Source organism: Peromyscus leucopus, chromosome 11, assembly GCF_004664715.2.
Source record: "Peromyscus leucopus breed LL Stock chromosome 11, UCI_PerLeu_2.1, whole genome shotgun sequence".
NCBI classification, from domain to species: Eukaryota; Metazoa; Chordata; class Mammalia; order Rodentia; family Cricetidae; genus Peromyscus; species Peromyscus leucopus.
The window spans coordinates 3,246,415-3,259,090 of NC_051072.1; the positions used below are offsets into that span (position 1 = coordinate 3,246,415).

The following is a 12,676-nucleotide window of genomic DNA, read 5'->3' on the forward strand; positions in this document are numbered from 1 at the left end:
GAGAGAGAGAGACCCCTTAAATGATTATCTGAGGTTGGAAGTGCAGTAGTAGCATGATGACTTCAAAAAGGTAAATTATTTATTTGAAGAGCTTTCCAATGCATGCTAGCAAATTTTATGTGTCTCATCTTTCTTTCTGTGTACTTTTCCTAACAAAAAAGGAAAAATTAGCCCAAGAAGCTGGTTCTTTATTTACTTCCAGGATATATGCTCTACTCCAAAATTTACATCTAAATTCACTTTTTGTGTGTGTTCTGTTCATAAGAATGTTATTCTGTGAAATTTCTCAGCTCCCTCAGGTAGACCATGTAACCAGTGAGGTGAACTCTGTGGGTTCTATTCTTAGAAATCAGAGAGCTGATTTTTTTTTAATAGAGAAATAAAAAGCAACCTCTGAGACCACAGACAAAAACCTGACCTCAGAAGCCACAATGGGGACTATTTATCTGAGAGATGGGCTGGAGGAGAAGTAGGGTGACTTTGAAGTCACTCCCACTTCTGGCAAAGCCTCCATCCTCCTGAGCAGAGAAGTCGTGAAAAATGAGGCAGAGAAGGTAGAGGCCGAGGTTAAAAGTTCCCTGGTAGATTCTAACCTGTCCTCCCTATCTCCCCTTTCTCACAACTGGTAGAACTGCCTCACAAACGCCGAAGCATGCTGGTGCTGAAGACAGATGGAATAGGAAGGCTTCTGAAGATGGTTCGTTTTTTACTGGGGGAGATAAAGCATTTGATTTCATGTGGAGGAAGTCTTCAATACACTTACACTCTGCCTGATGCTGACAAATTTCCCAAAAGATAGACAGCACATAGTTTCTGAACATAGTTAAGAGATGGCTGGGACTGAATCCTCCTTGCTTATGTGATCACAGAAGAAAATAATTATGGGTCAAAACATGAGAAGTCTGTTTTCCTCTCAATTTAATTTCCCTTTGTGGCATGATTCCAGATCACTTCTGTAAATTAAAAACAAAACCAAAACCAAAAACATTGTCTTCACAATAGTAGCCCAGCAGACTTATATTCTTTATGTAAATGAAGCCCAAATCTACAGAGAACCTATAAAACTTCCAAGCAAAGACATTGCATTCCTAAGATGAATTTAGGTAAACTTACACTTTCAGAAAGCAATTAGTAAAGAACTCATTCAAGCCTACTTTATAAGCCAAATGGCAATTGCTGTATTAGCCAATGGCTTATAGGGCATACATCAAGAACATCTTTTGAGCAAGACCTCCAGGAAGGAAGTCTTAGGGGTCCTTGAACATCTGTACATGCGTGTGTACATACATGCATGTACACACACACACACACACACACACACACACACACACACACACACATGACTCAAGTGTGGCAGGTGAACATTCCACACTGTTCTTGGACAGGTGAAGGGAGGAAGGCTGCTGCTCCCTCATTCCCCATCCACAAGCCTCTAGAATCACTTCCCCCCTCAATGTTCTTCTAGACATTTCAGTGTGGTTTTGACTGCACTTTTCTGGTTCAGACCCTCCAAAGATCCCACTGTGTTGGAAGAGAGGTTTAGAGATCCCCCATGACCTTCTATACTCTCCTGGCTCTGCTCACTGATATGATGGGGGGCACTGGCTGAGTGGATGCTCACTGAGCCCATCTGTGGGAGTGAGATAACAGTTCCTACCTTGGAGTACTGGTGGGATGGTTAGCAATAATAGTTACAGCTGGCACCCAGTGTGGGCCCTCTAGAAATGTCAGGGATTCCATATAACTAGATGAAGGAGAAAAGAATAAGAAATAAGAACCATCTATAATTCCTAGAAGGTGAACTCATAACTGTCATTTGTTACTGGGCTTTACTCTGGAAATGTTAATGGACTGGAGAATATGCAAATGTAACCTTTTCTCCATTAAAGCTTGTCGCATAGACCAACAACATTGTGACTACACCCTCCCTCAAGTGTGGACTGTCTGCATTGTTAAAATCACAAGGCAATGCACAGAGCTAAATAGCTAGCAGTTTTGAAATTCCTTACTGTGCCATGCTGGCACCAAAATCAAAGAGTTGGTGGGCTGTCACAACATTTTATCAAGTTCCCCAAGGAAAAGAACCCAAAAGACACCCAGGGTCCTCACAACTCAAATTTCACTTTTAGCAAAAGTTCTTGTCAGAGTGGACACTCTCCCTTTGACTGCAGCATGAACAACTTCACTGGTGCCTGTTTGGACTTAATGTAAGAAATTTCAACCATGCATGTATGCATGTGTGCATGCGTGCGTGAGTGCGTGCGTGCGTGCGTGCGTGCGTGTGTGTGTGTGTGTGTGTGTGTGTGTGTGCATGTGTAAGTGTGCAAGCACACATGTGCAAGTGTGGAAATGAGAAGCAGACATGAGGGAACCTCATCACTTGCCCTTTATTTTATTTTTTTGAGATAGAGCCTCTCACTGAACCATTGATTCATATAGGATGGTTGACCATTCAGCTCAGGAGATCACCTCGCTGCCCCTCTCATTCACAAGCTCTGAGATTACTGGAGCTTGTTGATGAAAGCACTCTTTTTTTTTTTTTTAAAATGGGAGTACTTGGGATCTACATTCAGTTCCTTATACTTGCAGGGAAGGCACTTTACCAACTAAACCATCTCTTCTAGGCCCACAATCATTATAAACTTTTGAACTCTCAAAGTTTTAAAGACTGAACTACTATTAATTTTTAGATCCAAAGCCATGAGGTAGGCTGTTTTGTTCTTTATTTCACTTTATCTTGAAGAAGTTGGGAGTGGTTCAGAGGTGATGAAATTAGAAAGTAGGCAGAAGGCTTTCATTAATAATAAAAAGGAGATATTTCCATTTTCACTAACCAAAGTGAAATTATCTGATGATATTCACATGAAAGAATCAATATTGTCCACTTTATTCTTGAGTACTTTACAATCCCAAACAAAAACCTGTTAATTATATTTTTAAAAATCTATCATATAAATAGTACTGGAATTACGACCATTTAGAAAGAAAGTGAATTGTTATAATTTTGTAGAAGTGGCTTTCTTCACACTGTACAGTTTTAGTAAAACAGACTCACTCAGCCATATAATAAGCATGCATTCACTCTGCCATGACTCCTTAGGACAAGTCACCCACTCCACAGATATATACTTAGCTCATGAGGGATCTGACAAATAACCATGGCAATAGAAAATAATGTAACAAAAAATTAAAGATGTATCTCTGATAGTGTGGTGCTTTGAATTAGATATGGACCCCACAGACTCATGTGTTTGAATACTTGGCCCATAGGGAGTGTTACTCTTAGGAGGTGTGGCAATCACTGGAGTAGGTATGGCCTTGTTGGAGGAGGTGTAACACTGTGTGTGTGTGGGGGGGGGTTGAGGTCTCATACTCTCAAGCTATGCCCAGTGTGGCTCACAGTCTCCTTCTGCTGTCTGCTAGACTCTCAGCTCCTTCTCCAGCATCATGTCTGTCTGCATACTGTCATGTATCCCACCATGATGATAATGGACTGAACCTTTGAAACTGTAAGCCAGCACTAATGAAATGTTTTCCTTTATAAGATTGGCCATGGTCATGGGGTCTCCTCACAGCAACAGAAACCCAAACTAAGACAGACAGATAAATGAAATGAATGAATCCCATTAGGAAATGAAGAGAGAATAGTTTATAGTATTGTGAATCTGTCTCAGTGTTGATGATAGGTCTCTGGCTAGAAGATGTGATGGTTTGAATGAGAATGGCCCCTATAGGCTCATGTATGGGAGTACTTGGTCCCCAACTAATGGAACTGTTTGGGAAGGATTAGGAGGTGTGCAGAGGAGGTGTATCTTGGGGAGGGGGACTTGGAGGTTTCAAAAGCCCTTCCTGTTCAGTTAGCTCCTATTCTTGCTTGTGGGTCAGATGTAAGCTCTCAGCTACTGTTCCAGCACTACGACTGCCTCTCTGCTGCCTTGCTCCCCACTATGATGGTCATGGACTTTAATCTTCTGAAACTTAAGCCCCTAATAAATTCTTTCTTCTATAAGTTGCCTTGATTACGGCATCTTAACACAGCAATAAAAAAAGTAGGTAAGAAAGAAGATATTACAGAAAGTCACATCATGGCCTCGAATACCCTCTAAGCCCTGACTCCTGAATCTGTGAATGCTTCCTTATCTGGACAAATACACTTTGCAGATGTGATCAAGTGAAGGATCCTATGGGGGAAGGAGATTATCTTGAATAACCCACAGTTCTCTGAGGCTAATTTGAGCATTCTTAAAAGACAGAAGGAGAGGGACAATCGCTACAGAGGAAGGTGATAATGGCACTTTGAGATAAGGTAGGCTGATGTCTTTGAGAATGGACAAAAGGATCAAGAGCTGTGGGATGGCAGGAGAGCAGAGCTCTGAGAGCTTTCCAAGGCAACGGAGGAGATTTCCCTCCAAGGAGACAGTGATAACCCTGACCCCTTGATTGTAGCATGATGCACCTGAATTCGAGTTTATGGCTGGCAGAATTGCAAAGGGATAAGGCTGTACTGTTTTAAGCCCCTCAATGTTGTGTTGATTTGTAGCAGCAGCAAGGACTGAGTTCAGAAGTTTAGATTTTCAAAACACAGCCCTTGGAAGCCTAAGAGAAACCTATCAGCGCAAAGATATGGCGACAATTGCCTGGTATACCACTACGAACATCACCTCTAATCCGAGTGTCTTCCCTTTCACTTCCAACTATGAGGCGCAGATTATTGATTTTCCATGACTTCCTTACTACCTCTTGGGTATTTACATATTTCTAGCAATAGTTTTCTTAATCTTCATTTTATTTTTACAAAACTTTGTAGCCTTAACTTCTTCTATGTCCCTGTCAACCTGCCTACTTTGTCTTAGGATTCAGCTACAAATCTACCTACCACAACCCCCCCACCCTGCCCCCGGCAGTGTTTAATGTACATCCATAGAGTATCTAGTCACTGAGGTTGACAAGAGTCACTTTTTGTCTTGAGGATCATACTTTCAAATAGTTAGTGGTACTTAACTGTCAAAAGAACAACACAGACTCTTTACCAGATTGTGGTATATGTTTAGTGTGTTAGGTACTGTTTCCCCAAATTCATGTCTAGATGCAGTTAGGGTAAAGACCAAGAAGAGATCGTACTGGACAAGAGTGATTCCTATGTCTAAGGAAAGTGTTTTTATGAAAGAGAGAAAAGGACATAGAAATGCCGAGAGAGAGGGCAGAATGTGAAGATGGAGGCAGAAATGGTGTGATGACACATGCCAAGAATGTGAAGGTTCCCCGACAGCACAGGATGCAGGACTAGACTCTTCCTCCATCCCCTCTGGAAAGATCCAGCTCTGCCAACAACCTCATTTCAGACATCAGACACTGTAGATGGTGAGAAATTGGTTCCTGTTTCTTCTTTGCTTTGTTTGTTTGTCATTGATGGTACTGTGTTACAACTTCCATGTGCATTCATGAAACTGTGACTGGGAGATTAGGACAGTGAGACAAAATATCAACACGTAGGCCTGTGAGAATTTGGGGGTACAGCCATCATACACAGACTCTGAAATGATGCTCCATAAGAAGATGCTGGGGCAGGTGTGTGCACAGCCTATCAGAAAAGAGGCAAGAAGGGCAGTGGGCAAAGGAGAACATGCTCTGAACTTCAGTAGGTGAGGTCAAAGGGTCCAGATACTGTAGGATGTGTCATCCATTGTTGTCCTTGATTGCTGCATGGAGACATGGGGATGGCAATGGAATGTTTTAATCTGGCTCACATTTTGAAAAGATCACTTTAATGGGGGTTGCATGCAACTGTTAAAATCATAATTTGTAGGGAAAAGTGTGTTAAGTACCCCTGGGTGTAGCTGAGTTGATGAGAGGGTCTTTTCTGGTTGCTGTTAAAAAGAGAACCCATTGACTGCAGGGAAGTGGGGAGCAGCAGAGGAAAGCATGGGTGCTGTGAGGCAATTGTGAGGTCTGCTGCATGGTGCAGGCAGAGCTACAGGCTGTCATGTTGGGGCTCATGTGAGAGAAGAAAGAGGAACTCTGTGAGCACTTGACAAGAACCCTGCTCCCTGTGTCTGTGGCCACCCTTGCCCTGACCCCATCTCAGATCCAGTCTGGCGCTGGTGGGTGCTGCTGCTTAGGAGAGGCTACCTGCTGGGCCCTGTATCTACTGCTTCAGGTAAGGATGGTCAAGGTTAAACAGCCTGTTTCCCAGTGGTCGCTGAAGTACAGAGAGGCAAACAGTGAAGTGATGAGAAAACTAGGTGTTTCTGAACTATTTGGATTCCAAATATTTGAATTTAAGCTTAGCCAGCCACGGACTCCTTCTCTGAGTTCAGTTTATTAAGAATTGAGAAGGAAAAATAAAATGAAAGGACCAGAAAAATTAATGCTATTATTTACTTTCTTTAATTACATGTAGTTTAAAATCAACAGATATCTGCTTCAATTACAGACCTAAATATTCTAAAAAAAAAAAACAAAAACATGAAGCTGTAAAAGATATCCATTTACTAGAATACCTCTGTGATGTCAATGAACCTTAAAATGCTAGTTATGTACTCATTAATTTACTAAATGTATTCAATTAAAAATATTCCATGAGGAAAACCTAGTCACCTTTAGAATGTTTTGTGTGGATATTTTTATGCAATATTCATATATGTATGCATATTCATGTATACATGTTGCTATATATGTGTTATACATACATACATACATCTAGTACTTGACTATATGTTGTATATGTTTATAGATATGTATACTTATGTAATGAACATGCACATATTTTTAAAGGCTATTACATAGTAGACCAAAAATACTATGTGTAAATCTTGACTACTTAAGCATCTGCTGAACAAGGACAACAATAGAAATGCTAAAGTGGACACGGGAAAGCCCATGAGGCGTCAACCCTCCACAAGAAACTACAGGCAACTAAGGAATACTGAAAGAGGGAGAACTAGTCTACCCCAGGAACTAGCACGTCAACTGGTTATCCAATACCAAGTAGTCAGTCATGAAAATATACATACAAGTAACAGTATTTAGAATGAACAGGTTATATTTATGTATTTAAGAATACATATGTACACAAATATATGTATATGTAAAACAATGAATGAAAGAGAGCAAGGAGGGGTATGTGGGAAGGAGAGAAGGGAAGGGGGGATAATATAATTATTTTCTAAGCTCAAAAACTAAAATAAATAATTTAAAAAATAAATTAAGTAACTATACCTAATCTGCCAGTACTCAGTACAGAGTGGTGCATTTGGTGAATCTTACTTATGAAAGCTTGGAGCTTCTCTTTGAAGGCACAATGATATGGGCAGACACATTTTAATTGTAAGACCATCTCTTGGTGTTCCACCCTGGGCTGTGTGTTCCGGTACATGAAGAGCTGTTTGTTCTGCGGCACCTGTCACGAAGTCTTTCCGATGTAAACCATGAACACAAACATGGGGCTTGGAGGCTGTCTGTCTGCCTGAGTTTGTCCTCGGCTACTACATTATGTAGCCTTATCTAATACTGTGTTTACCCTTTAAAAATATTTGTAACATGTTTTTGACATATACATTCGCTTTCATTGTCACACTTTAGCTCTCTAAAGTATGCTATCTCTACTTAAGATAGCATCCAGGAGAAATACTGCCTTTAAAGAACATCTCAGGAGAATCTAACCCGATCCACTGTAAAATTTGGTCATGCTCTCTCAGCCTCTAATCCTTGCTTTTGGATTATAGTCAGCAACAGAGGAGGCAGAATTATATAATATGAAATGCATACAATCCAAGGGAGAGGATAGTACATTTCTTTATGACCTATGAGTTAATTTTCTGGTGAATATAAGTCATATACGGTAGTACTCAGTAAACTTCGAAAACAAGTTTCTAACCACATTAGTGCCACATCAATCTATCTAACCAAGATTAGCAGATCACACCTGTGGTTGGACAGAGTTGGGCTTCAGTCCTCTTAACATGAAGAACCCACGCCACAGAGACTGTCTTATGCTGCTGCAGGGAAAGCTTCTCATGACTTGGCTGCATTGGTGCCCTGGCCGAATGGTTTTCTTCTGGACTGGCTGCATGTATGCAACTGTGCTTGGGTGCCTTAGGGAACTTCACACAGCAGAGAGAAGGGAACAACACTTACCCTGTGACTGACACCGGAACACTCGTCACTCAGACACCACAGGGGGACTTTTGTTAGACAGTCACACTGTCTGCAGCTAGTGAGCTACAAAAGTGTCCATGCTCAAACGAACGGCCCCATACCTGCCCATGGTGTAAGCTGGTCCTGGGCTGCCAGGGCCCTATTCCTACCCTACAATCCGGGCCAGGGCTGCCCAGAGAAGAGATCTTGACAGTACAGGAAGAAAGAGAGAAATGCCACCTAGAAACTTTCCACTCTAAAGTTGTCTGCCCCCACTCAAGTATTATTCTGGGGGATAACGTTATATCCCAAGCCCTCTTCACATCATAGCAAAACTACAACTTTTATAAAAGAAGGACCTGAAATGGATGAGTTGTACTGTTACAGAGAAGCCACATTGCTTGTATAAAACTCCTTTCTTGTAAAAAAAAAAAAAAAACTTGGTTTTGTTATAGCATGAAATGTTGCAGACAGCAAGTCTGACACTTCCATGTAACTCCTAAAGATTGATTCATATATTACATTTTTTTAGCCCAAGACACAAATATCAGTCATGGTTAGCTGCTAGAATGGGAAAGCAACGGAAAGGCACCTGCTTCCTTAGGTCTATACCTACTAGTGCTTCTGACAAAACAAAACAAAACAACAACACCCCTCAAACAAACAAACAAACAAACAAGGGAAATGCATCCATTTAAGCTTGGTTATGGAAGCTAAGGAAGGCCTGGATTCTTCCTGGTATTTACTCTTAATATGAAAAAAGCATGATGGTGCCCAAGCCAGCATGCACGATTATTTCTCATTCCTGGCATCAAATGCAGAAGGATCCCATGGCATTTCATTTGATCTAATCCTATTGCATTTTACTATAAAACTACTAACTTACATTGATATCCAATGTCTGGATTTTTCTAACTATAAAAATGTAAGTATTTTCTATATTCAGAAAATATTTTCACCCTTCAGAGTCAATTAAGTGACAATGGGTATCAGTCGATGGGTAGAGTCAAAGAGGTGCTTGGAGGTGGGGAGCTGTAGAGTATAATCCTAGAGGATTCCATGGCTGGGCACTGGAATACATATGCAAACTTCTTGTCAGACTACAATAACAATAATAAATAGGATTCAATTTTAAAACAGAGTGTCCACTTAGGCTTCTCCTTGTTAATAAGTTCCTAGGTAAGTTTTTTTATAGGGTCAGCATGTACCTAACTCTTAGCAGTATTACTCTAATTAATTTAAAAATTAACTTAAAGTTTGCAAAGAGTTTGGGGACCCCTCTTGGTATTGTTGTCACAGGAGTCACAACTTAAGATGGGCAGGGGGTGACCAGAGAGATAGAAGAGGTTTCACTGTAGGGAAAAGGAAGAATGGTAGATAAATAGAGGTTTATTTATTCAAATCACAAATTCATATATTATGTCTGTCATTTTTCTCACTAATTAAGACCGAAAGCTTATCATCCATAAGAATGGCTTAGTTTTCAGCTCTCTGTATAAGCACTAATTAGAAACTGCTAAAAGTGAGAACAGTGGTTCTTTAGGAACATTGGCTTGAATTAGTTGCTAAATTGTGAAACCATTCATTTCCTTAGTAAGAAGTGACTGAACACAGAGGGCAGCAAACTCCAGAAGCTTCTGACCTGGTGGCACTAAGCAAGCTCCTAAATGTGACCACTGGCTGGGAGACCTGGGTGGCTCTGTGCTTCACAATGCCCCTGGCCAATCTGCCTGACAGTTTCATTTATTCAGTGGTTGGTTCCTACAACTTAAGAATTGTCAGTGGTCTGCAAAGGTAAAGGTTTCTGGTATCAAACAACTCAAACCTTGCAGGGGTTCTATTTCTTCATTTCCTCACCTCTACCGACAGCAGCTGACTTTTTTTTTTTTTCTTTTTTAATCATAGAAACCTCTGAAATTCCATGTTGCAAAGCAATGGAAAACTTGATTAGAAAATAAAGGAAACGTGCTGGGTGGTGGTGGTGCCTGCCTTTAATCCCAGTACTCTCTGTGAGTTCCAGGCCAGCCTGGTCTACAGAATGAGAGCCAGGACAGGCTCCAAAGCTACACAGAGAAACCCTGTCTTGAAAAAAAAAAAAAAGAAAAAGAAAAGAAAAGAAAGAAAACAAAAGTGAGTCATAATGAACACCTGAAATTGTACTAAGTTCATCTGAGCTTTACTGCATACTTGGCATTGTTATGTTTTCTCAAAATATTGAAAATAACCCACCGTCCCTTTGAATTTTCTGTGTGTCCTTGAGCAAACTCAGCACTGTGGAGCAGTTTGGGAACAAGGATAAGGGAAAGGTCCTTATAATAGCTGTTACTTAAATCATAGTGAAAAACTTTAGCATAATGAGCAATTGTTGGAGGAAGGGGAGATCATTTGCATATGAATGGAAGTCAGTCTTGTAAAGTTTAATTTTAGAATTTCAATTAAATGACACACCAGATAAGTCAGCTGAATGTAAATATTTGTTCTTTGAGAAAAAATAGATTTTCATTCATTTCTAAGAATTTTCTTCTGAATAGGTTTGGAAATATGCTATTCATGATGAAGGACATAAATTATAGCATTTCTTAATGAGTACACCACTGGGGCTAAGAAGATCATTTTAAGGTGTTGTCTGCACCATTCCCCCTCTCCCTCCTCCCTCTTCCTTTTTCTTTGGGGTACTGGGCAGTGGGTGTAGAAAAAGCTTGGGAACTAAGGGCTCTGTAGAACCTACACCCATTTCCTAGGAATGCAGCTAGCAGCTTGGGACCCTCACCTACATAGCGTTGCACACCACACCAAATCACGCAAGAAGCTAACTTAATAACTCCATGCTTCCCTTTGACCGTGTCCGGGTAATATCTAGGAACTAGTGGGAGGGGGCCATTTCAGCTTGAACTGGTTTGGGGTTTATATAACAGTAAGACAACCTTTGTCCTGTGAGTGAATTTTTGGCTATGTATGACTGGTCATGCATATGATTAAAGTCAGATGTACCAGGGGAAAGAAAGTGTACAGTTAGGAAAAGCTTCCATGATTCAAACCTGTCAACCAAACCAGAAAACCACCTACTGTAGCAATCAGTACCTTCTCTTGCCACTCAGAAAGGAAGCCCCAAACAGTAACTCGCTGCTCCTGACACTCTAGTCTGATGCTCCTTTGCAGTGTGTACTGTGCTGTCTCCTTAAATAAAACTTCCTGTTGTTTGGATTTATGTGCACTTTTCTAACTCTTTGAATCAGAAGCCAAGAACCTAGAAAGGCCAGGTCCAGAGAGAGACCCCTGGTAACAGGATAGTACATGAACCAAACAACGCTCACGACCAAAGCACCACTTCAGCAGCAGCTCCCAGTGAAAACACTTCTTTTATTACATACAACATGCTCTTCACAGGATGAAATTGGTCTAACATCTTCAATCTTATATTTGATCTTAAGGGCCTTCCTTCCTGCTCATTCTTTGCCCTTTCTCCAGAGCCTTTGTTGGACTGCGATGAACTTAGATTGCAGAAGGAGAAATCACACGAGAGAGCTGAGAGCCAGAGAAAGCAAACAAATTCAGTGATGAGTGAGCTCTGCTCTGGGGTCAATGTAACAAGCAATTTGTCTTGGATTTGACTGCGTGGGGGTGATAAGAAATTCGAAATAGATACTTCTGTGTCGTCCACCTTAGAGATGACTGCTACCTAATTACTGGATATATTATCTGCAGGATGCTGCATCACGTTCCAGTAAGTACTGACATTCCTTCATTCCACACAGACAGGAATCAGCTTAGTAAGAAGTAACGGGTATCTGGCATGTTCTGTGTAGCTGGGAACTTCATTTATGCCTCGCCCATTAATGTGCATCCCATTCCCATCAGATGGCACACTAATTTTCCCACACAGATGCAGCCACTGTGGTTCAGGGTCATCCAGCAATTTTCCTGAAGCCCATAATCAGGTGATTATTGTGCCTGTGGTTGCAACCAAGAGTCTCACCATCTCATTAAGCCTTCTTTATAAGTTAGGTACAAGAATAAATTTGTACCCCTTGGAAAATTCCATTAGGATCAGAAAAAGAAATTATTGGATTTAGTACAGACACCAAGCATACTGTAATTTTAGATCTAGTTCTGTAATTAAAATAATATATTAGGCACACATATGGTGACATTTTATGTTACTGGCTTCTATGCTTTCTCAGGAGGCCAGGGTCAGGTGACGGAACATGGAAAGATGGGTCCTCTCCACCAATGCTGCACAGCTTATTTGCTTCTTGTTCATGATCTGGCCTCAATACCACAGAGAGTCTACCTCTCCAGATTCCTTCCTAATTTACATTCTTCATTTCTCTGGCATTTGTTAGTCACCTGCTATCCATTTAATGAATCACCATGGTAGTCCAATAAAATGGACTGTCTACATACCTATCTCTAGAGAACTGCGCTACTTATTAGTCCAGTTAGTCCAGTCCTCCAGGTAAAATACTTCTTCATTATTTGCATTATTCTACCAATATTAGTATTTTCATATTTAAAGTTTTCAAAAAAAGAGGCAATCAGG

At 40.8% G+C, this 12,676-nt stretch overlaps 1 protein-coding gene across 1 annotated transcript in view; it reads right to left on the reverse strand.

Moving 5' to 3' along the window:
* Positions 1-12,676, reverse strand: part of Ctnnd2 (catenin delta 2) — an 874,755-nt gene that overhangs the window by 261,739 nt on the left and 600,340 nt on the right.